At 44.3% G+C, this 27,557-nt stretch overlaps 1 protein-coding gene across 2 annotated transcripts in view; it reads right to left on the bottom strand.

The window, feature by feature from the left end:
* DSE (dermatan sulfate epimerase) overlaps positions 1–26,923 on the bottom strand; it is a 63,017-nt gene extending 36,094 nt beyond the window's left edge. Inside the window, exons 1-2 of one of the 2 annotated variants that reach the window (XM_075864239.1) lie at positions 26,663–26,923; positions 26,484–26,524 (exon numbers count right to left, since the gene is read on the bottom strand). The gene's annotated coding sequence lies outside the window, so the exon portion shown is untranslated. The remainder of the gene's footprint in view (positions 1–26,483; positions 26,525–26,662) is intronic. The other variant, XM_075864238.1, reaches the window with a different exon arrangement.
* Between the last annotated feature and the right edge of the window lie 634 nt (positions 26,924–27,557).

The raw sequence follows: 27,557 nt of genomic DNA, 5'->3' as shown, positions 1-27,557 counted from the left end.
CCATTATTCCTGTTAGAACATACCTAAGTATGCCCTAACAACTGCCTGTGTACTATCCATACACAGGCCAACATACTGGCATATAGATTTCTTTAAAAATAAAAGTAAAAAACAAAGTAATGTTAAAAACAAACAAAAAAAAAACTTTTTTTTTTACAATAAACATTAAATCAAGTCTCAATACATATTCAGTATTGGCAGGCCGTAATAACCGGCACAATTTTTTTGCGTCATTTATGATGTGTATGCTGTAAAAAAAATAAGATAAAAACTGCTTTTTCACTTATTGTGAGGCACGAGGGGTGATGAATTTAATCTCCATGTGCCTCACATGAATAGTAATTAACCCCATCATGTACCTCATTATCCCATTATGACTGAGAAACACGATTGGGTTAATTACTATTAATGTGAGGCACATTCAGAATTCATCACACCAAGCGCCTCATCAGAAAATTGAAGAATTTATTTATTTATTTTATTACTGTTGGCAAAGTATTGTTTTGGTATCGAAATCGCAATACTACACAAAAGTATATCGGTATCAAAGTCCAAATTCTGGTATTGTGACAAACCTAATGCATACACATTTTTTTTGCGCCACCTTCGTGAATAGCTACCCCCACACCATAAATATGTATATCCAATATACAAGAGATTCTAATGAAGTTACTGAGGGGGTGGGGTGGGGAACTAGGGTGGGGGTGTTGTCATAGGTTCATGAAAAACAGATCTTTTACCCTTTCACCTATATCACCCTTGGAAATGTAAAATAGAACCCCAGTTTTAAGTGTGGGACTACCACTTGTAGAGCCTTCCTACCAAAAGCCAGGTCAGCGGCTAAATGCAGCTGTAACTGAGAATGCCTAATAAAGGTGTGGGGTGAACTCCATGTAGCTGCCTTGCAAATCTGGTCTAGAGATGTGTTGGCTCTCGCCTCAGAAGCAGATACAGATCTAGTGGAATGAGCTCCAAAGAAATCTGGGGGATTAATGTTCTGGCTCACATAGGCCAAGTGTATGGCCTGTTTAATCCACCGTGATATTGTCGGTCTGCTAGCTGCCGAACTTCTATTTGGACCCTGGAACTGAAAAAGATTCTCTGATGACCTCCAGTCCTTTGTGACCTCTAGGTAGTGTACTAAACACCTCCTCACATGTACACAAATTCAACTTCTGCTCCTTTAGATTTTTTGGGGAGTCACAGGAGGGAAGATTAACTTCCTGGTCTTGATGAAATGGTGAAATTACCTTTGGCAAGAAACCTGGTAAGGTCTTCATAATTACACTATCCTCCAACACCAAAGTATAAGGAAGGAAGGCAGAAAGAGCTTGAATTTTGCCTTCTATCCGGGCAGTAGTAACAGCTAGTAAAAAGGTAATCTTTAGAGTGAGAAATTTTATGGACAGGGAATCAGAGGGTATGTTCACACGGTTATCAAAATACGGAGCGGTTTTCAAGGGAAAACAGCTGCTGATTTTCAGCCGTTCGTTAATCAAACTAGCGTTATTCACGGTGTGTTTTAAGGCCGTTTTTGGAGCAGTTTTTCTATTGAGTCAATGAAAAACTGCTCAAGAAGTGACACGCACTGGTTTTTTACATGCAGTTTTTTGAAAAAGAGGCGTAAAACTAACGCCACGACGGAACAGAATGCTGTATTTTCCATTGGACTCAATGGGCAGATGTTTGTAGGCGTCCTGCTTCCGATTTTTCAGCCGTCTTTCAAGACTCTTACGTCACGAAAAACGTCTGAAAGTAGCCCGTGTGAACATACCCTAAAGGTTCAAAGGATGAACACATCAAGGTAGTAAGGACTACGTTTAATTCCCAGGGTGGGACTGAAGATCTTCTTTGAGGTCTTATCCTGGTGGCCGCAATCAGAAACCTCCTAATCCAGGGGTGTTCTGCTAGCTTTGAATCATAGAAGGAGCTTAGAGCAGAAATCTGTACCTTTAAGGAACTAGGCTTGAGGTTCTTGTCTAGCACTGCCTGGAGAAAGTCGAATATCAGGGGTATATCTCGATCTGTTAATGGATCTATATCAATTCCTGTAAAAGGTTAAAAAAAGGCTTTCCAGCCCCATAAATATATTTTAGAGGTAACCGGTTTCCTACTTGCCAATAAAGTGAAGCCTACAGATTCTGAAATACCTCTAAGGATCATCATCTCAGTCTCCATGCTGTAAGATGCAGCCTGGTAAGGTCGGGATGAACTACTGGCCCCTGGGAGAGGAGATCTGGTCTGTCTGGAAGAATACATGGTTGGGCTAAGGACAGCTTCCTCAACCAGGTGAACATGGTCTTTGGCTAAAATGGAGCAATTAAGATGACTGAAGCCCCGTCTTCCCTGATCTTTTTTAAAATTCTCGGAAGTAGACAAATTGGGGAAAAGGCATAACCCTGTTCCTGACTCCAACACAGAGAGCATCTACTGCTACCGGATATTCCATGGGGTCTAGGGAGAAGAATCTGAGCACTTTCTTGTTCTCCCTGGTAGCAAACAGATCTATGGAAGGATTCCCCCACCTGGCCACAATCATCCGGAAAACTTCCTGGTTTTGGGACCATTCTGACTGTAGCAACTGTCTTCCGCCCAAAAAGTCTGCTACCAGACTGTCCCATCCCCATAGATGGACAGCAGAAAGGGAAAATAGATGCAGCTCGGCTAGGGAAAATCTGTGGCTAAATTCATCAGAGGTCCTGATCATTTACCTCCCTTATGATTTATGTACGCCACTGTAGTCGGGTCGCCTTAAAGAATATTCACCCTCTTTCCTGAAAGTATAGGAATGGTGCTTTTTATGGCCTGAAATACTGCCTCCAGTTCTCTGTAGTTGGAAGATTTTATGGAGGTTGGAGGATCCCACTGACCCTGAAGGCAGAAGGATTTGCCATGGGCTCGCCACCCCCAAGAACTGGCATCTGTTGTGATGTTCAGGGTTGGAGATATTTCCCATGAAACACCCTTCCTAAAATTTTCTACCTTCATACACCACCTGCGAGAGAGTCTGGCTACTGATGAAAGGTGTAGGGAGTGATCTAGGGAGAATCTGCTATTCTCTCACTTCTCAATATGTCCACCTGTAGAAGTCTGAACCTGAACTGTGCCCACATTATGGCTGGGATACAGGAGGTTAGTAGACCCAGGACGGACATAGCCCTTCTGAAATAAGTTAAGTAATTCAAAAAGTAGTCTGAGACCCTCTATCAAAGGCTGGATCTTTCCCGGAGGAAGAAAAGATATTTATATGCAGGAGTCTTCGAGGATTCACAAAAAAAAAAATGCATCGGTTGGACAGTGTCTAATTCGGTTTACGTTTATATTCCACCCCAGATCTATTAAAGTCGATTGTACGAAGTATAGATGGAGTGTCAAAGTCTGGGCTGTGTCTGCCACTATCAAAAAGTCGTCTAGGTAGAGAATGATGAGAATGTAAATGGCTTATTGAAGATAAGACACAACCTTTTAGCATGGAGTTTTAAAGAAGTTTTTTTTTATTGAATAACCAAATAAATGTACAAGAATGTATATACACACACACGAGATGAAAATAGAACATGCAACCTTCAAAATGGGACAGAGAAAGAAAAAACGCGGTAGGTGTATCAAGAGTAAAGACTGTCAAGGTCCTGAGTGGGAATGCCAGTAAGCATCCAATCGATCAAATCATAGAATGTCCCAACATAGTACATCAGGGTACAGCGCTCACAATGGAGACACTAAATAGCAGACCTAATTAACAACGAAAAGTGCCTAACATGACAAAATGCATAATGAAGTTGAACATTACGTATGTATTTTCTTTCATCAGGATCTATCAACTGCATTATGTATTTCGTCATGTTAGGCGCTTTTCGTTGTGAATTAGATCAGCTATTTAGTGTCTCCACTGTGAGAGCGCTGTACCCTGATGTACTATGAAGGGACATTCTAGGACTTGATCAGGGCCGGCGTCATCACCCGGCCAACCCAGGCCAGTGCGGGTGCTGTCGCTGCCGTCGTCACTGCATCAATATCCACATATGAACAGTGATGTCAGGAGGAGAGAAGGAGTCCCAGGCAGAGCGCTACAAGTGGCTCTGCTCCAGGACTCAGTCTCTGGGGGAAGCCCCTGACATCACTAGCCGTGTATGGACAGTGATGTGAGGGGCTTCCCTAAAGCTGGAGTACCAGAACAGAGCCCTTACTAGCACTCTGCCTGGGACTTCAGCTATTTGGACAGTGATGTAGGGAGGAGGAGAGCAGGAGTCCCAGGCAGAGTGCTAGTAGTGCTCTGCCCAGGACTATGGCTCTGGGGTTGCCCGTGACAACACTGTCCATATATGAAGGGACGTCCGGGGTTTCTCTTGAAGTGGAATCCCCAAAGGAGCTACCTACAGGGAGGGTGGCTGTGTGGCACTACAATTATGGGGGTACAAACTGGGGGCCTAACTTCTATACAGGAGCATAAACTGGGCCGAATGTCTATATGGGAGCACAAAGTGACATTTTCTGCCATTTTACTGCCGTCGTGAGTTCCCCCAAAAAGGGGCCTACTAAGTCTGTCGCCCAAGGGCCCACAAACCTGGGGCCGGCCCTGGATTTGATACTTTGATCGATTGAATGCTTACTGGCATTCCAATGCACGACCTTGACAGTCTACTCTTGATACACCTACTACATTTTTTTTCTCTGTCCCATTGTGAAGTTTGCATGTTCTGCTTTATCTCATATACTGGGTGGGCCATTTATATGGATACACCTAAATAAAATGGGAATGGTTGGTGATATTAACTTCCTGTTTGTGGCACATTAGTATATGGGAGGGGGAAAACTTTTCAAGCTGGGTGATGACCATTTTGAAGACGGCCATTTTGTATCCAAATTAAGTTTGATGTGTCACATGACCCTCTTCCCATTGAAAAAACTAATCGAGAATTTGACAAGAAAAACAATGGTGTGCTTGGTTTTAACGTTACTTTATTCTTTCATGAGTAATTTACAAGTTTCTGACCACTTATAAAATGTGTTCAAAGTGCTGCCCATTGTGTTGGATTGTCAATGCAACCCTCTTCTCCCACTCTTCACACACTGATAGCAACACCGCAGAAGAAATGCTAGCACAGGCTTCCAGTATCCATAGTTTCAGTTGCTGCACAAATTGTATCTTCACAGCATAGTCAATTGCCTTCAGATGACCCCAAAGATAAAAGTCTAAGGGGGTCAGATCGGGAGGCATTTCTTCTGCGGTGTTGCTATCAGTGTGTGAAGAGTGATCCCATATACTAATGTGCCACAAACAGGAAGCTAATATCACCAACCATTCCCATTTTATTTAGGTGTATCCATATAAATGGCCCACCCTGTATACAGGTTTGTATGTTTTAGTTTGGTTATTCAATAATAAAAATAAAAATGTTTTAGACTGCATGCTAAAAGGTTGTGTCTTGGCCTCAATAGGCTATTTATATTCGTGTTACATGTAGGACTATATGAAGGGCTACTTTATTTCTAATAAGAATGTCCTTCGTTCGTATATACGAGATCATTTCTGCTATAAGTTTGGTAAAGACTGAGCCTGAGATGCCAAACGGGAGGGCCCTGAATTGGAAGTAGATTAGGGAGTTGTTCAGAACTACTGCCACCCTCAGATACTTCTGGTGAGTGATGCAGACAGGGACATTGTAATAAGCATCCTCCAGATCTATTGATGCCATCATACAATTCCTAAAGAGGGGACTTACAGTAGAGGGGATACTCTCCGTCCGAAATCTCTTGTAAATCAGGAAGGTGTTCAGCTATTTTAGGTTTATTATAACCTTGAACCTGCCTTCCGGTTTCTTTACTAGAAAAAGGGGGGGGGATAGGGATAGTAGCCCGTATCTCTGGTTTTGGTACTGGCACTAGATAAAAAAATAACCTCTGACTCTAGAGCCAGCTGTCTTCTCGAATCTTTCTGCCTCTTTGTGGGGAGGAATTGGTCTGGTGGAGGGATCGTGAGTTCTAGTTTGTATCCTGTCTTTAGGACATCTAGAATCCACAGGTTTGACAAGATCTTTTCCCGTTCTTGAAAGAATAGGGATAAGCAACCTTGTACCCCACTCCTTCTGGCGTTATTGTTGGTGATCCTTAATCTTGGGATCCTTCTGAGGCCTAAACAAGAAGCCCCTGTTCTTCTTGGGGAACTTAGAGGATCTAAATTCCGCTCCCTTTGGTTTGGGTTTTTTAATTAAGCTTCCGGGGACAAAAGGAGTCTGGTTTGTTTCAAGTAGGAAATCCTTTCCTCCTGTCAGATGCTTTTTCCAGGAGATCATCCAGTGGAGGACCAAACAAAAAGTCTCCTGAACAAGGGATAGAACAGAGTACCCCTTTAGAGCCCTTCAACTCAGCCAAAAGAGTTCTATGGCTGAAGACATAGGATAGGGCTGCAGATCTATTTGACAGATGGACAGAGTCCTCTGAGGTATCAGCCAAAACAGGGAGGGAAGCCAGTATCTGATTCCTAGGGTTTTGTCTCGGAGATGAAGCTCTAGTTGAGCCAACCAGATTTTAAAGGGACCTGGCTACATATGTGGCTACAATTCCAGGTTTAAAGACCCCTGCAGAGGCTTCCCAGGTCCTTTAAGTAATAATCTGCCTTCCTACTATAGGATCGGGGAGGGAACCCTGATCTTGAAACGGATCTTTTTCATGGATATCTTAGCTACTGGGGCATCCAGTCTGGGAAAACTATCCCAGTCCCTTCTTAATTCATCCTCAAAGGGATACTTTATTTTCAAAATTTTGGGAATGCCTAACTTTCTATCAGGGTTCTTTCATTCCCTTCTAATGAGGCTGGCCACATTTAATATACAAGGAAAGACTAAATTAATAAATAAAAAAATGTTTGTTTGTCCTACCATGCTTCCTAGAAGATCCCATGTCTTTAAAGTACCGGACTGGAGTATGTTGCTGGGTCTGCTCGCTCAGCGCATCCTGCTGCTTCTACTAGAGTTTCTATACTGGTTGCTTGGTTGGAGAAGGAGCCATCTTACTTCAGCCCTAAAATAGGCCTAGGATTGGCTGGGGAGGCTCCCAGGCTATGACGCGCTGTAGCCCCTCCTCCCCAATTGGGCCTCCGGAACACAGCTTCCTGGGACGTCTACACGTCCCCTCCAACGGAAGGGACGCGTGCCTCTACCGGAAGTGGTAACTGTAGTGAGCCGGAAGCGGCCAAATGCTGGGCCATGAGTCCTGGCTCCCTCTCTGTAAACTGGAGCCAGGCGTGACCCCAGGAGAAGCTTCTCCCCCCCAGAGGAGACCCCACCCGCGGCAGGAGCTTACCACCACCGTAGAGGGCAGCGGTGACCGGGAGAGGAAGGGGGATACCAGCCCCAGACTAAGGCTTTATTTACACGAACGTGTTAAACGTCCGTGTGTCAGCCGTTGAAACAACAGCCTTCACACGGACTTATATAATTCAATGTAGCCGTACACACGGCCGTTCTTTCAACGGACGGTGTGAAGGATCAGTGAGAAAATAGGACATGTCCTATTTTTTCACGCATCCCTCCATAGACTCTAATCTATGGGGGATACGGGACATCGCGTCACACAGCACAGATGCACCTCGGACGTGAAAAACTGCAGTTTTTCACGCCCGAGATTCGCATATCTCGTGTGAATCCGGCCTTAAGGTTGCTCCCTTAGAGACTTACATCTTCAGAATACCTCCAGGAACACAGGTGAGTACCTGCTGGAGGGTCTTAAATCCTGAAGAGTGTCTTGATCCACAGGACAATCCCATCCAGAGGACAGGAAAACTGACTGGGTGTGTGGAGAGGTTTGTCCTTTTTTTAAATCAGGCTTCCTGTCCAGCAAATGGGATGTCTCTCCAGGGGTGCGGTCATAGGTGAAAGGGTAAAAAAAAAAAAAACACCCCCCGAACCTGTACAACTCCTTTAACATGGTGCTGATTTTAAAATCCGCTCCTCAATTTACGTGTGAAAAAATTCTGCAACATGTAGAAGAGATTACTTAGGATCTCATTTACTTTGCTGGTACTGTATTACACTACAGATTTGCAGCAGGAAAATGCACACGTAATACGCACTGGGTGCATGTGGTCTTGCTGTAAGACAGTTTTGATGCATGAGGCCCGATAAGCATTATTGTATATAAACCACACAAGGGAAACAGGGTACTGTTCTTAGAGGCCCACCCTGTATAATAATAGAGCCCCATCCTAAGTTTTGCTAGAGTTATAAATGACCCTGTTAATACCAACAGCCTAAAACCATCAGCTAGCCAAACCTATAGAAGACAGGGACCCATGCAGAATAATAAGTGCAAAGAAAAAGCAGAACAGATCATCCAATTAGATTTCAGCTTTTTTTTCCACAGCAAGCTAGAAAACAAAACTGATTAGTGGCGAATGATCACTCCATTTTCCCTCTATGCTAGTTTTTACCTTTGAGGTCCAAATACTGTACTCCCTAAAGTTGATACACTAAAAACATAGTTTACTACTGAATTACATGTAATAAGCCAGTCATTCGAAGTCATGTGTTTGGAGCATCCATTGGCAACTCCATCTGACTAGATGGCAAGAATAGCACTTGCTGTCATTAGGATGGAACCCAATTTAAGGCAATGGGGTCCATTATGCAATGAATCCGCGACGGTTTCTTGGACTCAATTATAAATGGAAGTCACAACGCAGATGTTAGTGCAGTCTAAACCATATTCACTTCACAAATCTGTGCCTCTCTGCCTTAGAAAAAAAAGGAAGTGACAGATACATTTTTTATCCTTCTGCAAATGTAGGTTTTCATACAGAGCCGACTGCTATTCCTTCAGCTATAACCTTTCCCCTCTAAAGAATGTAAAGAATTCCCTGTCTTTCCTCAAGAGATTTCAGGCCTGTTTTAACCCAGACAAAAAAGCACAAAAGTAACACTTAATGGTTATAACACACAAACAATGCCTGTTTATTATATTTGCATTTATTTACCCTGGAGTCTCAAAAATATAATATATGTCTTGATGGATCTAGCAGTAGTAGATACTCAACACAATAATGGTGAAAGACTGGAGGCTGCATTCAGTCCAGACAGAATATCCTGACAATCTTACATCAGTCAGCAGTTAAAGGAACAGTGTCATCACAATTTTTTTTTTAATATGTTAAAGATGTTAGTGCTTTATTAAAAACGTTTATATTTATTTGTGTTTGTGCGTTTTACTTTTTCTTATTTTTACACTTTTTTTCCGCTATGGGGGCTGCCATTTTTTTTTCCATTTCTGTATGTGTCGATTAACCACACATACAGACATGGAATACGGCAGCCACAGTCCCATAGGGACTGCGAACGGGTCCCGTCCCATCCACTTCTGTGTACGCCGTCTGTGTGGGAACTGCGAATGCGCCGCTCCCACACAATCCAATTTGAAATGCGCGCCGTCCGGCGCCATTTTCCTGTGGACCGGAAGTCGCGGCCGGACAGTAAGATTACTACTTCCGGTCGCGACTTCTGGACTTGTGCACTTGGACCAGCGGCAGCAGACGGAGCGGACGGGCCGGAGGGAGCCGCGGCGGCAGGAGCAGGTAAGAGATTTCTATGTATGTTCGTGTTTGTTTACTACTGTATGTAAACCTACTACACTGTGTGTTAGCTCAAAAAATGGCGACACACAGTGTAGGAGGTTAGACCGTTCAAACCCCTCGTTTCTCCCGGCACTAGCCAGGATAAAGGAGGGGGGGGATTCTCAGAGCCCACTAGAGCGAGTGCTTTTTTCCCAATTTTGCAATGCTGCAATTTTGGGAATAGCTCCATCTAGTGACCAGCGATGGGAAATATTATAAATTAGAATCTAATTTATAATATTTCCTGACTCGTGAAGAAAATAAAAAAAATTTGAACAATGTTTAATCACCTACACACTAAATGTTTAATTAAAAAAAAAAAAAACATGTTTTGCTGGCAACACATTCCCTTTAAGAGTAAACTTTTTGGGCAAAACTGGAGAAAAAATTAGTTCCTATCAAAAATCTTTCAAAATAGAGTCACAAATACGATTGCCAATAGATTCATGGAACAGATACATTAGGAATTTTTCTAGTTTGCGTCTTAACCCCTTAATGACCGGGCCATTTTGCACGTTAATGACCAAGGATTATTTTTTGTTTTTTCATGGTCGCATTCCAAGAGTCGTAACTTTTTTTTTTTATTCCGTCGACATAGCCGTATAAGGGCTTGTTTTTTGCGGGACGAGTTGTATTTTGTTATTGTACCATTTTTAGATGCTTACAATATATTAACTTTTATTAACTTTATTTTAGGAGAGAATTGAAAATAAGCAGCTATTCCAGCATTAATTTTCACATTATAAATTTACGCCGTTTACTATGCAGCGTAAATAACTTGTTAACTTTATTCTATGGGTCGGCACGATTACGGGGATACCAAATATGTAAAGGTTTTATATGTTTTCCTACGTTTGCACAATAAAAACCCTTTCAGAAAAAAATTACTTGTTTTTCCATCGCCGCATTCCAAGAGCCGTCATTTTTTTATTTTTCCGTCGATGTGGCTGTATGTGGCCTTGATTTTTGCGGGCCAATGTGTCGTTTTCATTAGTACTATTTTGGGGTACATAGGACTTATAGATTAACTTTTATTTTATTTTTTATGGGGGGAATGGGAGAAGAGAGAGAATTTTGCCGTTGTTTTTTGCGGTTTTTTTGGACGCCGTTCATCCGGCGGTTTAATTAATGTGTTCATTTTATTGGTCAAGTTGTTACTATCGCGGGGATACCATATATGTGTATGTGTGATTTGTTTTGACACTTTTACTGAATAAAACCACTTTTTGGGCAAAAAAAGTAGTTTTATTTTTTTTCCACAAACTTTATTTAACTGATTGACTTTTTTTTTTTTTTTTTTAAGTCCCACCAGGGGACTTCACTATGCGATGTGCCGATCGCATATATAATGCTTTGGTATACTTAGTATACCAAAGCATTATTGCCTGTCAGTGTAAAACTGACAGGCAACCTATTAGGTCATGCCTCCGGCATCGTCTAACAGGCAGTTGCGGAAGACAGACCTGGGGGTCTTTGTTAGACCCCCGGCTGTCCTGGAAACCCGACGGCGACCCGCGATTTGTTTGCGGGGGCGCCGATCGGGTGACAGAGGGAGCTCCCTCCCTCTGTCAAACACATTAGATGCCGCTGTCACTATTGACAGCGGCATTTAATGGGTTAAACTGCCGGAATCGGAGAGCTCTTAGATTCCGGCAGTTGCAGCAGGAGCCAGGCTGTGTATAACAGCTGTGCTCCTGCCGCTGATCGCGTGGGTACACTGGCAGTACCTGCGCTATCACAGGACGGATATATCCGTCCTCCTGCGCGAACTAGCAGCTGAGGACGGATATATCCGTCCTTCAGCGTTAAGGAGTTAAAGCCCATTTATATTTATGAAATATTGTGATTCATAACCTTTCCATCATAACAATATGCCTTGTGTAAAAGACCTTGCCCAGTGTGATGCCATATAGCGCTTGTGCAGTACCATATTACAATGTTATGCTCCCCCAGAAGCAATGCTATTCTTCGAAGACCAACATCCTCCATAATATGAACTTCCCACTGTATTCTAAGACTTTTCTCGTGCTGCACCAGTCTTGCAATGCATTCCAAACAGCCACAGTTATAAGACTGCCCTTATAACAAATCTTTTTAGACAGACATATCACATTCCCTAATCTGACTCCTTTACCCCCCCCCCCCCGTCACAACCTGATCCATCCATTCAACAGTATCCCCCACACTCCTTGGCTACTGCTACTATTAATACTACAAAAAAATAAATAAAATATATATCTATATATACAGGGTGGGCCATTTATATGGATACACCTAAATAAAATGGGAATGGTTGGTGATATTAACTTCCTGTTTGTGGCACATTAGTATATGGGAGGGGGGAAACTTTTCAAGCTGGGTGTTGACCATGGCGGCCATTTTGTATCCAACTTTAGTTTTTTCAATGGGAAGATGGTCATGTGACACATCAAACTTATCGAGAATTTCACAAGAAAAACAATGGTGTGCTTGGTTTTAACGTTACTTTATTCTTTCATGAGTTATTTACAAGTTTCTGACCACTTATAAAATGTGTTCAAAGTGCTGCCCATTGTGTTGGATTGTCAATGCAACCCTCTTCTCCCACTCTTCACACACTGATAGCAACACCGCAGAAGAAATGCCTCCCGATCTGACCCCCTTAGACTTTTATCTTTCGGGTCATCTGAAGGCAATTGACTATGCTGTGAAGATACGAGATGCGCAGCAACTGAAACTACGGATACTGGAAGCCTGTGCTAGCATTTCTTCTGCGGTGTTGCTATCAGTGTGTGAAGAGTGGGAGAAGAGGGTTGCATTGACAATCCAACACAATGGGCAGCACTTTGAACACATTTTATAAGTGGTCTGAAACTTGTAAATAACTCATGAAAGAATAAAGTAATGTTAAAACCAAGCACACCATTGTTTTTCTTGTGAAATTCTCGATAAGTTTGATGTGTCACATGACCCTCTTCCCATTGAAAAAACTAAAGGATACAAAATGGCCGACTTCAAAATGGCCGCCATGGTCAACACCCAGCTTGAAAAGTTTCCCCCCTCCCATATACTAATGTGCCACAAACAGGAAGTTAATGTCACCAACCATTCCCATTTTATTTAGGTGTATCCATATAAATGGCCCACCCTGTATATACACAATGTATGTATATGGCGTTTCACAAAACCCCATCAGCACAATGCATAAAGAGATATAAGTGTATTTGAGGGTGAGCAGTAGATGTTCTAATTTTTCTCAGGATTTGCCCCACACTTCACTCATTAGGCATTTTCTTTATTTTTCTATTGATTTTAGGCCATCTCTGCAATGGAGAATATCTGTGGCATGTGCACACGACCTTAGTTGTGCCACTGTTTCTAGAAGGCACCTCAATCTAAGTATCACATTTTACATATATAGGAAAGTATTACGGGTCCAGACCCTATATGAAACAACGAAAAAGATGTACTATATAAACAGCAAAGACCGTATTAATAGGAAGCAAGTTGGAGTAAGATGCAACAAATTTGAGGCGAACACGTCCTAATAAATTTGTCGAATCTTTGACAGTCAGTGCACCACTAAATGAAATCTATGCCACCCATTGTAGATTTCTGCTATAATTTCACTCAGTTTCTGGTAGGGTTGTCACGATACCAGAATTTGGACTTATACCGATACTTAGAGTAGTATTGTGATACTCTATACCAAAACGATACTTTGCCAATAATAAAAAACCCACAAAAGTGTCCTTTCGTTTTTTGATGTGAGGCACGAGGTATTATGAATTTTGAGCCTACATGTGCCTCACATTAATAGTAATTAACCCCATCATGTACCTCACACATTAACCCAATGTTGTCCATTAAGACTGAGCGAGGTACTTGATTACAATCATTCTAGTAAGTGATCCAATGGGCAACATTGGGTTAATCTGAGGGAAATGGGGTTAATTACCATTAGGGCTTATTCACATGGCGGTTTGGTCCGTGATATACGGATCTTATGTCGCCTGCATTTCCCGGACCAAACACCGTTTAAGAAGCCGGGCTCTTAGCATCAGTTATCTATGATGCTAGGAGTCACTGCCTAGGATTACAGTACAGGACAGTTTTCCCATGGGGAGGCTATAACGTTGCCCATTATAGTAGGAGATCTCATAGAGTACCTTGCTCAGTCATAATGGACAACATTGGGTTAATGTGTGAGGTACATGATGGGGTTATTTACTATTAATGAGGCACATGGTGGTTCAAAATTCATAATTGTAAACAGTAGGAATGTCAGCTCACCCTGCCAGGTGCACCAAGTAGACAGCGATCTCTACGCCACAGGAACAATATTCAGGAGGAAAAAAAATCAGCACTCCTTTAGGAATGTAAAAATAAATCTCCTTTATTTTGAATAGCCAGCGGAAAAGCTCAGTAACGCAAAGTGGACAGATAAAGTGTCCGTCCCCTCTGACTAGCTTCTAGTTCTCATGAATTTACTTCTATGAGTAATGGCTCTTAACACCTTGTGCCTCACATTAATAAGTGACTTCATAATTTTCCTCACATAATGGAAACATTGGGGTAAATGTGGGTCACATTAACCCCAACGTTTCTCAATGCTGGCTGCAAAAACTACTAGTGCCTGCGCTAGTGCCTTTATTTCAAGCTTTTTCTCTGTTCTAACTAATACCTGCTTGGGGCTGGTCCGTCACAACACTGCAGCACAGTCCGGATTCCACACTAGCGGCGCGAGCAACACAGGCACGTCATCAGGAACACACTGCCTGTGCTGCTTGCAACATTCCCCATACCCCCCCCCCCCCTTCTCACATACTCAGAATCATCAATGGTGGCAGTAGAGAAAGGAGGGAGGAGCGTTCTTCCCTCCAAATGTGACGCGGCCAGCGTTAATGACGAGCGGGCCAGTCACTGAAGGTATAGAACATCGTGGGTGCCGTACAGTGCCGCACAGCTTAGTATAGAAATACATAAATTGGCGGTATTGAACCGTTTGCCCCCGCACAGCATCGAAATGGTATGGAGTTTCTGGTGTAAATTATAGTAAATGCGCTGGTTTGAATAAGGCCCTACCCCTTCCACAAAGCCTGGCCGTTTTATAAAAGAGTGCCCAAAACAGCCCAGAAGTCGCAATTTGTGACTTTCTCTGCGACCTTTCTACGCCAGAAAACTGGCGATAGAAGTTGTTTCATTCCCCCACCGTTTAAAGCAGTGTATAATAAAGATGGCAACTGAAGGTTTAAACATCACTGCTTTAGAGAACTTTAATTTAAAATTATACACGGTTTCACTTATGTGTAATAAGAGACTGAAGCCTACAGCAACTTCTTCCACTTTATTTTAGTGTGGATCTTATTGTGGAACATAACTGCCACGGATTTCTCCTCAAATCCACTGCAAATATCTGCATGTGTTACATGTGGATTTTAGCCTAAACATTGCTTTATATACCCCATGTGTGGGCCAGAAACGGTGTCCAGGCTTTAGAGTATCAATTTGAGACACACTCTTTAACCATGGTCTTCCAGACTCCATTCTACACACACTGCTATTATATCATTTGGTTGCAGTGTAGGAGAATGGATGACCCCTTCACCATTTGTACAAATAAGGACATTTAAAGTGTAGCTAAACGATTGACAAACCTGTGACATGTCATAGTGACATGTCAGAAGTTTGGATTGGTGGGGGTCAGAGGACGGAGACCACCACCAATCGCTAAAAATGAAGCATCTGAAGCACTCGTCTGAGCACTCAGACGCTTCGTGTCTGTTCGGCTTTTTCCGGAAATAAATGTATCGGTGTACGGACTCCATATAAAAAGTCTATGAGCCCGTACTCCGATACAGCTTTCCGGAAAAAGCCAGACACAAAGCAGCTGAGCACTCACGAGTGCTTCTGCTGCTTCATTCTAGCGATTGGTGGGGGTCTCCATGCTCAGACCCCCACCAATCCGAACTTATGACATGTCAGAAGTTTGTCGAACATTTAGCTACACTTTAACCTCAAATTGCTTGTCTGATTAAACCCTTAAAGAGGCTCTGTCACTAGTTTAGTAATGCCCTATCTCCTAGCTAATCTAATAGGCGCTGTCACACTGATGCTAGTGAATATTGTGCTCCAAAAAGTTTTGTTATCTTTGGCCACCTGCCTTTCATTTCGTACTTTTGCGGATTTATGGTTTTGTTTTTTTACACTTAAGCCCCGTGCACACGTCCGTAAAAACGCCAGTAATTACGGGCCCACAGCGTTGCTAGGTGACGTCAGGGGATTTAAATTTTTGAAGAAAGATGCAGAGAAAATGGCGGCTGAGCGATCATGTGACCCTTAAGGGGTTTGGACAGGATTGTGACATTTCCAGCCCCCCTTTTACTACTTTTACAAAGAAAAAACTATTGGTTAAAAAAAAAAAAAAAAATTGTTCGGTTTCACCACATTCGGAGAGCCATAACTTATATTTTTTCATCGATTGAGGGAGAGCTTATATTTTTGTGGGACGAGCTGTAGTTTTTATTGCCACCATTTTTTGGTATATACGATTTTGTTTTATCACTTATTTCATTCTTTTTAGCGCTATGGTGACCAAAAATCAACAATTCTAGGTTTTTTAATAATTTCTATTTTTACGCCGTTCACCTGTGCGAGTCAAATAATGCTATATTGTAATAGTTTCTGACTTTTACGGACGCAGCAATACAGATTTTTTTTTTCGATTTTTTTTTTACATTGAGCTTGGGGAAAAGGGTTTATTTATTTTTTTATAACTTAATCTTTTTTTACACTCCATAAAATTGTAAATTTTTTTTATTTATTTTTTACACATTTTATTAGTTCCCCTACGGGACTTGAACCAGCGATTAGACCTCTGGTACAATACATGGATGAGTTACGGAAACGTAACTCGCTGAGCTATGCTGTTGCCATAATAGTGAATGGCAGTTAAAGAAGCAGAGTAGCATGGTACGTTGTTTTCATAACGACTATTCAGTTCTATGGCTGTTCCGAAAACAGCGTAGTTCAGCGAGTTACGCTTTTTTCGTAGCTATGAGCTACGGAAAGTGTAGCCAGCAGTGCTACGCTGTTTCCGTAACTCCCGTTCACTTCTACGAGAGTTACGGAAACAGCGTAGCTCAGCGAGCACTCGGCTGTTTCTGTAACTCCCGACCACCTAATCAGGAAGTGGCTGGGAGACAGCGGAGCCGGGTAAGATAGAACAGGGTTTAGGGGGCCCCATTCTAAAGATAGGTGCGGGTCCCAGAGGTGGGAACCGCATCTGTCAGACATTTAGGACATATCCTGTGGATATCTCATGAACGTCCTTCATGGGAAGACCCCATGGGCAATCACTATTGACCATGGCATTTAACTAGTTCAACGCCCAGGAACAGCGCCATCTGCAAATATCCACTCCCCAATCCATGATGTTCCGGCACATCATGGGTCAGGAAGGGGTTAAGTAAGAAGCGGTCAGGGGGCCCGGCGCTGCCAGATCCCGTGACTGCCGACTAGAAGATTCAGGGACTTTTTAGCAAGAGCTAATGATCTTGTCAATATATATACTAAGGTTGTGGTATCTTGACACAATAAATCTACCTGGTGGTGGAGTCTTATTCTGTTGCATTATTGGTAGTGCAAAAAAAAAAAAAAAAAAAGAAGAAGTAGAAATAGTTGGATGCTCATGTAATAAAACTGTGCTCATCATTAGCGATACATTTTTTTGTATAATGCATCATTAAGGATTGCCTTTAATTTTGAGAGAATTTTTGTAGCGTCACTCTTAAATTTCTTATAGGTAGTCTTTGTCTGATAATATTTTTAAACCAATTTGTTCATAATCAGACCGGTCCATAACAATATTGCCGCCTTTATTAGACGGTTATTATTCTGTAGCTCTTGTAGGGAACCATTTTCTTCCTCTGACATATGGTTCATTCCTACGGTTTTAGTTTTTTTTATATCATTCTCCACCACTGACAAATTTATCGATATTACTAGACGCAGTAAATGGAGACTTTAATTTTTAAATCACTAAAGTCCAAGATAATTCACCGTTCGTCAACATAAGGCTAGAATCACACGAACGTGTCAGCTTTGCATCCGCAAAAAAAAGCAGCGTTTTTCCTGCATTTTTTGCACATTTTTTTATTTATTTTTTCTATGTGATTCACGCGCCATTTGCTAAAGAAATGCAGACAGCTCACGGATGATGACAGTGTGCTGTCCGTGATTTTCACGCACCCATTGACTTCAATGGGTGTGTGATCTGCAAAAACGCACAGAGATTCATGCCACGGAAACACGCGGTGTTAAAAATGCATGTCTGAACAGCCCCATTGAATTTCATAGGCCCGTGTGTTGTCTGTGAAAAAAAAAGACGGACAGCACACGGACGTGATACACGCTGGTCTGAATTAGGTTAGATTCACGCGTGTGAAAAACGCACGTAAATTTGGACCGTGTGTTGCGTTATTTATCAGTCTGCTTTGCGAGTGGCATGAGTTTTTTCACGCACTCGCAAAGCAGTTTTAATGGAATGGATGCGCATATCATGGGTCCGTGTGCTGTGCGTGACAGCCATGCGCAGCACACGGACGAGATTCACACTCATGTGAATGGGCCCTAAGGGTATGATCACACGTTTAACAAAAAAAGTCTGAAAATACGGAGTGGTTTTACGAGAAAACAGCCTCTGATTTTTCAGGCATTTTTGAAGCTGAAAATGAAGCTTCTTTTAATTTGTAGCTTCTTTTCAGGTGTTTTTCCATAGTGTTCAATGGAAAATCCGCTCCAAAAAACGCCTCAAGAAGTGACATGCGCTTTTTACGCTCCGTTTTTTAAAACAGCGGTGTAAAAAGAGCCCCGTATGAACTAAATGCTGTTTTTCCCCATTGATTTCAATGGGCAGATGTTTGTAGGCGTTCAGCTTCCATTTTTTCAGGTGTAAACGCCCCGAAATACGCCTGAAAACACTGTGTGAACATACCCTAAGGCTTAAAGAGGCTCTGTCACCAGATTTTGCAACCCCTATCTGCTATTGCAGCAGATAGGCGCTGCAATGTAGATTACAGTAACGTTTTTATTTTTAAAAAACGAGCATTTTTGGCCAAGTTATGACCATTTTTGTAATTATGCAAATGAGGCTTGCAAAAGTCCAAGTGGGTGTGTTTAAAAGTAAAAGTCCAAGTGGGCGTGTATTATGTGCGTACATCGGGGCGTTTTTAATACTTTTACTAGCTGGGCGCTGTGAAGAGAAGTAACATCCTCTTCTCTTCAGAACGCCCAGCTTGTGACAGTGCAGATCTGTGACGTCACTCACAGGTCCTGCATCGTGACGGCCACATCGGCAGCAGAGGCTACAGTTGATTCTGCAGCAGCATCAGCGTTTGCAGGTAAGATCGACTTACCTGCAAACGCTGATGCTGCTGCAGAATCAACTGTAGCCTCTGGTGCCGATGTGGCCGTCACGATGCAGGACCTGTGAGTGACGTCACAGATTTGCACTGTCACAAGCTGGGCGTTCTGAAGAGATGAGGATGTTACTTCTCATCAGAGCGCCCAGCTAGTGAAAGTATTAAAAACGCCCCGATGTACGCACATAATACACACCCACTTGGACTTTTACATTTAAACACACCCACTTGGACTTTTGCAAGCCTCATTTGCATAACTACAAAAATGGTCATAACTTGGCCAAAAATGCTCGTTTAAAAATAAAAACGTTACTGTAATCTACATTGCAGCGCCTATCTGCTACAATAGCAGATAGGGGTTGCAAAATCTGGTGACAGAGCCTCTTTAAGCGTGCGTCTTGTGGATGCAAGTAGTAAGCTCAGCCTGTGTCCACCTGTATTCATATAGGAGGAATGCCTCCAGTCTTTCAGAGTTGTAGGAGGAACGCCTCCAGAATCAAAGGAAAAGAGGGATTTTCTGTATACCATCACGAAGTGTCCACCTGTATTTATATAGGAGGAAGTCCTCTAGAATGCCAGTGAAAATAGAGGTATTCTCTGTATACCATCACTAAGTTTAGGATCAATATGTATGTTAATAGGAGGAATGACTTCAGTGTTTAGTAGAGAGCAGGGGCGTAACTAGGAAAGACTGGGCCCCATAGCAAACTTTTGACTGGGGCCCCCCCTCCCCTGGGTGTCACACAACCCCCCCCCTTGTAGATAGTGCCTTTTTTACAAATCCCCCCTTTTGATAACGCCATACAGCCCCCCTGTAGATAACGCCATACAGCCCCCTGTAGATAACGCCATACAGCCCCCCTGTAGATAACGCCATACAGCCCCCTGTAGATAACGCCATACAACCCCCCTGTAGATAACGCCATACAGCCCCCCTGTAGATAACGCCATACAGCCCCCCTGTAGATAACGCCATTCAGCCCCCCTGTAGATAACGCCATACAGCCCCCCTGTAGATAACGCCATACAGCCCCCCTGTAGATAACGCCATACAGCCCTTTGTAGATATCTACAGAGGGGGCTGTATGGCGTTATCTACGGGGGGACTGTATGGCGTTATCTACGGGGGGACTGTATGGCGTTATCTACGGGGGGACTGTATGGGGTTATCTACGGGGGGACTGTATGGGGTTATCTACGGGGGGACTGTATGGGGTTATCTACGGGGGGACTGTATGGCGTTATCTACGGGGGGACTGTATGGCGTTATCTACGGGGGGACTGTATGGCGTTATCTACGGGGGGACTGTATGGCGTTATCTACGGGGGGACTGTATGGCGTTATCTACGGGGGGACTGTATGGCTTTATCTACGGGGGGACTGTATGGCGTTATCTACGGGGGGACTGTATGGCGTTATCTACGGGGGGACTGTATGGCGTTATCTACGGGGGGACTGTATGGCGTTATCTACGGGGGGACTGTATGGCGTTCCCTACAGGGGGGGACTGTATGGCGTTCCCTACAGGGGGGGCTGTATGGCGTTCCCTACAGGGGGGGGGGCTGTATGGCGTTATCTACAGGGGGGGGCTGTATGGCGCTATCTACAGGGGGGCTGTATGGCGCTATCTACAGGGGGACTGAAAGGCGCTATCTACAGGGGGAACTGTATGGCGCTATCTACAGAGGGGGCTGTATGGCGTTATCTAGAGGGGGGACTGTATGGCGTTATCTACGGGGGGGGCTGTATGTCGTTCCCTACAGAGGGGGCTGTCTGGCGTTACCTACAGGGAGTCTGTATGGCGTTCCCTACAGGGGGGTCTGTAGAGAACGCCATACAGCCCCCCCTGTAGGGAACGCCATACAGACCCCCCTGTAGGGAACGCCATACAGCCCCCCCCTGTAGGGAACGCCATACAGCCCCCCCTGTAGGGAACGCCATACAGCCCCCCCCCCTGTAGGGAACGCCATACAGCCCCCCCTGTAGGGAACGCCATACAGCCCCCCCCTGTAGGGAACGCCATACAGCGTCGTCCCCCCTGTAGGGAACGCCATACAGTGTCCCCCCCCTGTAGGGAACGCCATACAGTGTCCCCCCCCTGTAGGGAACGCCATACAGCCCCCCCCCCCTGTAGGGAACGCCATACAGCATCCCCCCTCCAAAAAAAATGCGACCTACAGTGTGTCCTAATAAAAGACATGTATCCCCTATCCACAGGATATTCACAGGATAGGGGATACATGTGTGATTGCTGGCAGCGATAGGGAGAACGGGGGACCGAAAGTCCCCCTGAAGTTCTCCATGACTAACCTCTGACTTCCGGCGTCTGCGCAGCTCTGTAGAAATGAATGGAGCGCTGGTCACGCATGCGCACAAGCGCACGCATGCACACAGACCCCGGATGTCCGAGGTTTGTGATGGAGAACTTCAGGGGACTTTCAGTCCCCCGTTCTCCCTATCGCTGCCAATGATCATACATGTATCCCCTATCCTGTGGATAGGGGATACATGTCTTTTGCTTAATGGCAGAGCAGGGAGATACCTCCCTGCTCTGCCGTACTGTTCAGTGGCGTCCCGCTGTAGCAGCCATAGCGGCTGCTAGCGGAGCCTCGGGCCATGGTGGGGGCCCGTGCCGGCGGGCGACACGGGCCCCCTCATGCCGCGGGCCCCGTAGCAGCCGCTACTGCTGCTACGGCGGTAGTTACGCCACTGGTAGAGAGAGAGAAATCCCCCCTCTGGATAAAATCAAAGTAGCTAAAAACCATTTGGCTTCAGTGATATATTTAGCAATCACACACTGGCTATTCCAACTAATAAAAAACAGATAACAGACAACGGTGGTTCATGGTCAAAACATTTTAAGGGTCAGTTTACACTGAGTTTTTTTTATACGTATTTTGACGCGGAAACCACGTCAGAAAACGCACCAAAAAAGGCTGAAAATGCCTCCCATTCATTTCAATGGGAGGCGGAGGCGTTTTTTTCCCACGAGCGGAAAAAACGGCTCGCGGAAAAAAGGGACATGCCCTATCTTCAGGCGTTTACGCCTCTGACCTCCCATTGACATCAATGGGAGGCGGAGAAAGCGTATTTCGCAGAGTTTTTGTTGCCCGCGGCGCTCAATCGGCGTGCAGGCAGAGCAAAATCTGCCTCAAAATTTCAAACAGAATTTTGAGGCAGATTTTCTGCCTGCATAAGGCTATGTTCACACAGAGTATTTTGCCGAGTTTTGACGCGGAAACCGCGTCGCAAAAATGGGCAAAAACGGCCCTAAAATGCCTTCCATTGATTTCAATGGGAGGCGTCGGCGTCTTTTTCACGCGAGCAGTAAAACTGCCTCGCGGGAAAAAGAAGCGACATGCCCGATCTTCGGGCGTTTACGCCCCTGACCTCCTATTGACTTCAATGGGAGGCAGAGAAAGCGTATTTCGGCATGCAGGCAGAGGAAAATCTGCCTCAAACTTCCAAACGGAATTTTGAGGCAGATATTCCTCCTGCAAAATACTCCGTGTGAACATAGCCTAAAACTCCATGTGAACCCAGTCTAATACACTTGTCTGTCTTATACGCGAGGTGACAGTTTAGCGCATACCATAAAAACTTAGTTCTTTAATTTGAAGACCACACAATGTGTGGAAGTATTCTATTGGGTTGTGCTCGCACAAACTTGGTGTATTACAAGTTTATATAGGTACAATCAATTTTTACCAATATTTTAATAAAACTGTTCATCTTTGATCATTTTCACATTTATTTTGGGCAAGGAGGTTTTAAATTCCCCCATAGATTATAATGGAGAGCCATCACACATTCATGATCGCTTCTCTAACAGAAAAGGAGACAAGGCGCCCCCATTATCAGGATCAGTGAGGTCTGTGAAGGATGGTTTATTTGCTTATATTCTCTGTATGAAATTACATTGTGAATTATCAAGCAAGATGCCGAATTACTAAAATAAGTACCGTATTTTTCGGACTATAAGACGTACCCAGGTTTTAGACAACAGAAAATAGGAAAAAATTTAATATTTTACTTCTTTTACAAAGAAAAAACGTGGTTAAAAAAAATTATATTTTTTCAGTTTCACCACATTCTCGAAGCCATAAATGATATTTTTCCATCATTTGAGCGGTGTGAGGGCTTATTTTTTGCGGGATGAGCTGTAGTTTTTATTAGCACAATTTTTTGTTACATACGATTTTTTTATCACTTTTTATTTCATTCTTTTTAGCGCTATGGTGACCAAAAGACAACGATTCTGGGGTTTTCAATTTTATTTATTTTTTTACACAGTTCACTGTGAGAGTCAAATAATGCCATATTGTAATAGTTTCTGACTTTTAAAGATGCAGCGATACCAATTTTTTTATTTATTTTTACATTGTGCTTTTTTACACACATTTTATTAGTTCCCCTAGGGGACTTGTACCAGCGATCATTAGATTGCTGGTACAATACATGGATGAGTTACGGAAACAGCGCAACTTGCTGAGCTACGCTATTTCCGTAACTCCCATAGTAGTGAATGGAAGTTACAGAAGCAGTGTAGCATGCTACGCGGTTTCCGTAACTACTATTCAGTTCTATGGGAGTTACGAAAACTACGTAGCTCAGAGAGTTGCCGTTTGCGTAACTCGACCATGTAAACAGGAAGTGAAGTGGCCGGAAGACAGCGGAGCCGGGTAAGATAGAACGGGGCTTAGGGGGCCCCGTTCTAGAGATAGGTGGGACCCGCGTCTGACATTTAGGACATATCCTGTGGATGTCATAAATGTCCTTCATAGGAAAAGCAATATAAATGCTGCGGTCGCTATTGACTGCAGCATTTAACTAGTTAAACTGCGAGCAACAGCGCTTTCACTGTTCCTAGCCGTTCGCTTCTGACACGCTCACGGACACCTGCAGTGTATGGAGCGGGCTCAGCGCATGAGCCCGCTCCATACATCATCCCCTTCCGGCACATCACGGGTCAGGAAGGGGTTAAGTAAGGAGCGGTCAGGGGGCCCGGGTCCCCTGACTGCTGACTATAAGGCCTCATTTACACGAACGTAATATACGCGCGTGCGACGCGCGTGCTTTGCACGCATGTCGTACGCACCTATATTAGTCAATGGGGCAGTTTAGACGATGCGTGAATTGCGCTCAGCGCGTGTGCGCAGAAAAAAACTCACGACATGTTCTATAATCGTGCGTTTTTCGCGCACTCACGCACCCATTGAAGTCAATGGGTGCGTGAAAACCACGCATGCCGCACGGAAGCACTTCAGTGCGAACTGCGTGATTCGCGCAAGAGCTGTCAAACTCCTGAATGTAAACAGAAAAGCACCACGTGCTTTTCTGTTTACAAACATCCAAACGGAGTGTCAAATTCGAGATGAGCGCACCGAACTTCACCGGGTTCGGCCAAACTCGTTTTGACCGAAACCGGTAAAAAATGTTCGGGTACGCGACGTCAGGAGACAGTCACTGTCCACGGTGCTGAAAGCGTTAAACTGGTTCAGCACCATGGACAGTGACTTCCGCTCCGTAAATCCATGAACCTGTAAAAAAAAAAAAAGACGTTCTGACTTACCGATAACTCCGGTCCGACCTCCCGGGATAACAGTTCAGTCCAAGTGACAGCTGCAGCCAATCACAGGCCAAGCACAGGCTGCAGCCAATCACAGGCTGCAGCGGTCTCATGGACTGCGGCGTCATCCTGGGAGGTGGGGCCGGATGACAAGAGAGGGACGCGTCACCAAGGCAACGGCCGGGAGCCCGGACTGGGGGAAGCAGGAAGTTCTTGGTAAGTATGAAAGTCTTTTTTTATTCACAGGTTGCTGTATATTGTGTTCGGCATTCACTGTCGAGGGTGCTGAAAGAGTTACTGCCGATCAGTTAGCTCTTTCAGCACCTTGGACAGTGACGGGCGTCGACTAGCCTCATCTCTATGATGGCGGCTGCGCGAAAATCACGCAGCCGCGCATCATACACGGATGACACACGGAGCTGCCAAGTGCCTTTTGCGCGCGCAAAACGCAGCGTTTTTTGCGCGCGCAAAACGCACACGCTCGTGTAAATGAGGCCTAAGAAGCAGGGACTAAATCTTGCTAAAAACTGCGTCTTATAGTCCGAAAAATACAGTATTGTCCATTTTGTAATGACCTTTCCTCTATATAATTCAATTTACCTTCATGTGTTAAACGTGTGGCCTTCATAACCCATTGTAGCGGGTTGGCTGAACGCCCAGACAAAGTGCAACTATTTCAATTATCGCAACAAACTCCCCCATGAGAACAAACCACTAAACTGCCCATTATATGCTTGTCTCCAGGTGTTACCTGATGTCAGCATTTTAATGAAGAATTAGAATGATGTATTTGAAATATTCTTATGGTCTGCTATTGGCTGAATAAGAGTTATTGTCACATTGCCTCTGATTGGTTAACCTCAAGTCTACACCACATTTGAATGATATTAGAATTGAGTTTGGCAATAAACCTCCAGAGGAGTATTTTGAGCATACCAGCAGCGTCTGTGTGTTATTTCTCCTCTCTCGATATAGATCGGTATGAAATATCCTGATTAGGATGCTGGATAAAGTGCCTGGCGTGAGTGTCTGTTGGAACACTCGTCTAAATTTCAGTCTAATATATTTTGAGCCATTGACTTCCACGACAGGTCCCAGCAGTCCGAGCCCATTCTGTATTTCCATGTGATTACATTTTATACAGATAAAAGCTTCTAAGGGAGAATAAAGTGCTTCACAGTGGCATGTTACTGGAGCAGACAGTGCCAGAGGGTCCACAATACCGACCCATAGGGATATGGTGTACTGACCATAGCATGACCTACCCAATGGATATAACAAAGTCAATGGTCGTAAAATCCCTTTAAATTAGCGGTCAGCCAAATGGGAATGTTATTTAGACTAAGGGAGAGCGATAAGCGGCTGTCAACCAGTTTGACCAAACTGATATCGCCATAGACATGGGATTGTTGATGGATCCCTTTGACAAATATTTGGCCAGTTGTATGCTTTTAGGTATAAACATCTGACAGGATGGAATATACAATTATTAGCAAACATATACAATATATCTCCCAGTTATACAACAATTTGGAATGACTAGTTCTAGCGATGTAATGATATAGTAGTGGATGCATCGCTGTATAAAATAGGATTGCCATTCTGGAGTCTGAGAAAGCAGGATAAAAACCCATGGCTTGGTTGTCAAGAAGTTGACCTACAAACTACTATATGGTTTTTAAACTGGTCAGACAATGACAAAGATTTACATTTCCCGGGAATTTGGTGTAATTGTTAGTTTAGCAGACATATATAGGGTAAATGTTGCATGAGCCATCACTCTCCCCCATCACTGCCTGCAGCGCTTCCTCATCAGATAACCCCACAGATTATAGGACTGCTGCGATTTGCGGCTCACGGGGATTACATACATAGATGTAGCCAAGCTGACTTTGTTACAAAACATACCTTGATATTGGAGAATGTTATCATAGGACTGCCGGTAAAACCTTTTGGAGAAACAGTAAAAAAGTCAAACTTGGCTCTGCTACAATGTTATAAAAGGTGCTGGGAAGTAAAAGTTTGACGCACGATGTACAGTAAAACTATCCCTAAATCACAGCGGAGTAGGGACTATAAACACTCACCCGGGTCACCAGAGCAGCCCGCCCGTGAGCTCCGCTATCCCTGGCACCCTGAGAGTCTCCCTTAGCATCCTCAGGCTGGTCTTCTGCGCCTCCCGGAGGCTGAGGGTCATGCTCGGAGACTGAGCCAGCACAGGAAGATGCTACTGCTCCGTAGGGTCCCGACGTGCCAACTAGGAGGGGTCTACAAGTTGTAGCAGCTCTGAAGTGAGTGTGAAACTACAACTCCCGGCGTCCCTACGGAAGGATAGCGCAGACAATATCAAGGCATGTTTCTGCGGTCTGTCTAAGCCGCGTTGGCAATGAAGCCCCACCCCGTGCAAGCATTTAACCCTAGTGTGTGAGGTGGGTTCTGGGAGGGAAGAAGGGGAGTCTCTGTTCTGTATGTCCTCTGCAACGTCAGCACTAGTATAGTTAGCCCTGTCACTGGACTCCCCCTAACTTCCCACTAAGAAGCAAATGCCAGTGGCAGTGGCGTAACTACCGCCGTAGCAGCAGTAGCGGCTGCTACGGGGCCCGCGGCATGAGGGGGCCCGTGTCGCCCGCCGGCACGGGCCCCCACCATGGCCCGAGGCTCCGCTAGCAGCCGCTATGGCTGCTACAGCGGGACGCCACTGAACAGTACGGCAGAGCAGGGAGGTATCTCCCTGCTCTGCCATTAAGCAAAAGACATGTATCCCCTATCCACAGGATAGGGGATACATGTATGATCATTGGCAGCGATAGGGAGAACGGGGGACTGAAAGTCCCCTGAAGTTCTCCATCACAAACCTCGGACATCCGGGGTCTGTGTGCATGCGTGCGCTTGTGCGCATGCGTGACCAGCGCTCCATTCATTTCTACAGAGCTGCGCAGACGCCGGAAGTCAGAGGTTAGTTATGGAGAACTTCAGGGGGAC

The sequence above is a fragment of the Rhinoderma darwinii genome, chromosome 4 (genome assembly GCF_050947455.1).
Source record: "Rhinoderma darwinii isolate aRhiDar2 chromosome 4, aRhiDar2.hap1, whole genome shotgun sequence".
Classification (NCBI taxonomy): Eukaryota; Metazoa; Chordata; class Amphibia; order Anura; family Rhinodermatidae; genus Rhinoderma; species Rhinoderma darwinii.
This window is presented reverse-complemented; position numbering and strand designations above follow the sequence as displayed.